Genomic DNA, 2,130 nt, shown 5'->3' with positions numbered 1-2,130 from the left:
AATGCCCTGATGTGCCCAACGGCACCGTGATCCCCGAGGAATGGCACTGAAGCTTCCCAAGGAGCAGTGGTGCACTGGCCCCCACAGGCAGCCTCTGTCCTTCCGACAGTGAATCAGGCCAGAGAGAAGAGGCAGCAGGCAGCTTTGTAGCAGCTGCTTCTGAAAAACATGCAAACAAAAAGAATCATCACACTGAATTAGGACCAAAATGTCTTAGTGTTGGTAGTATTTGTTTGGGTTTTTTTCAAAACTTTTGACAAGTTAGAGCAGAAGCTTTCTTCCCCCCCATTTCCAATGGAATAACAAAAATTATATTTGTTGCTTTTTTTTCTTTTGTCTTGTTTGTGGAGAAGGTGAAGGAAGACGGTTACTGAAATGCCATTCCTTATGTTGGTGCCTTTTCTTTTTGATTGCAGTGATCGGAAATATTCAGGGTTTCTTTGAGAGGAGGGCAGCTCTGATCAGCCCTTCCCAGTCCCTCCCAGGTGGTGCGGGACATGAATCTCGCTGATTTTCTATTTCTGTTGTCCATCCTTGCAATGGTTTCAAGCAGCCTGCCATTACACCCTGGGAAATCCATTTCTTTTGGATGCCTGCCTGTTAAACCAGGCCATGGCTTGCCTCCTTCTCCAAAGCACCAATGTGTCACGCTGCACGAGGTCAGAGAGTGGTCCAAGCAGAAAGCCAGCCTCGTACAGCTGGAAACATCCTATAAATAAATTGTGTCTTAAATAAATTGAAATGAAGAGTAAGTTTCAAATAAATTGAAACTGTCATTTATTAATGTTTGTGGGAGAGGGCGTAGCAACTGATGACATGGACCCAGTTGAGGAGAGAAGCTGTTTGTTTTTCACACCCGCCTGATTTATGCACCTTTTACAAGCAACTCATGTCAAATCTTCATTGATCCCCTGGATTTCCATGGTGGTCTCCTCCTTGAATTCTCCTCAAATGGCAGAAGCACATGCTGACCATGCAGATGAAGTTCTCCACTCTGCTTCCTTATCACATCAGCACTTTAGATTGTCCCAGGGATCATGTCAGCACATGAACCTGACCAGGGTCGACCAAACACAAGTTCTTCTGTGCTCTTGGCTCGGCCCCCCAACTTGTCCAGACTCCCACTGCCTATTACACAATTCTAATCTGTCACCCCCCAGAGGGTGCCCCAGGGGGTCCCAGCCCCAGGCCCCCAGCTGCTAGAAGAACCTCTTGACCTTCTGGGCCCAGCGCTGCCAAGCTGGGCTCTTGCAGAAGCGGTCGCCGCGGGGCTGCCACCAGCACCTGCAGCGTTTCTGCAGGCAACCCCAGAGCTGGGGGAAGCGCTTCTGGAGCCACTGCCCTACGATGCACAGCTCCTGGTCCTGCTGGACATATGCCGGGCAGAGCTGGGGTCCATTCTCTATTCTTGTGCCCAGAGAAGGGAACGTGCTCCTGGCTGGGCCCATGGAGTTCATCCTGCCTGGTGCCACCGTGCCTTGGACCACGGTAACTCCCATCAGCTCCGGTTCCAGACACTGGGGTGAACCTGTACCCCCTCCTTGCTGCAGCTCCTCCTGCACCTGCATCCTGGCTGGGGGCAGGGAGGGCTCCTGGTAGGGGATCCCACCACTGGCCCTCTCTATTTCTTCCTGCCAGGCCAGCTCCACTTCCAGCTGCTTGGAGAGCTCCTGAGTCTTCTCTAAGGAGGTCTTGATGTCCCTGATGAGCTGCAGGATTCGCTGGTTCCTTGTGGCCACGTCCATGGCCTGGAGGCTGCCACCCATGGGGCTCTGCACCTTGTTCACTGTGGGCCTGGGGACCCACCTGTGCTCGGTCCTCTCTAGCAGCTTCTCTGGGGGGTCATGGACAGGGGCTGGGCCTGGTTCCTGCACCAGGGGAAAAGCCCGGTTGGACCGAGGCTTTTCCAGGGAGTCCTCGAGTGCCGCCGGTTCCGCCATCAGCACTGGCCCCGGTCGTGGGCAGGAGCTGCTGCTCCTCAACAGGGAGCTCGGGGGGGACCCGGAGCTCTGGGAGCGCAGGGAGTTGGGCCCGGCCGGACAGGACGGCAGCTCCATGCTCAGTGGCTCTGTGTGGGCCCCGCAGAGGAGGAGAGGGCGAGGACCCGACTGCACCCCGGCCCCTCCGGCG

Source organism: Merops nubicus, unplaced genomic scaffold (genome assembly GCF_000691845.1).
Source record: "Merops nubicus isolate BGI_N331 unplaced genomic scaffold, ASM69184v1 scaffold47052, whole genome shotgun sequence".
NCBI lineage: Eukaryota > Metazoa > Chordata > Aves > Coraciiformes > Meropidae > Merops > Merops nubicus.
Note: the sequence above shows the minus strand (reverse complement) of the source record.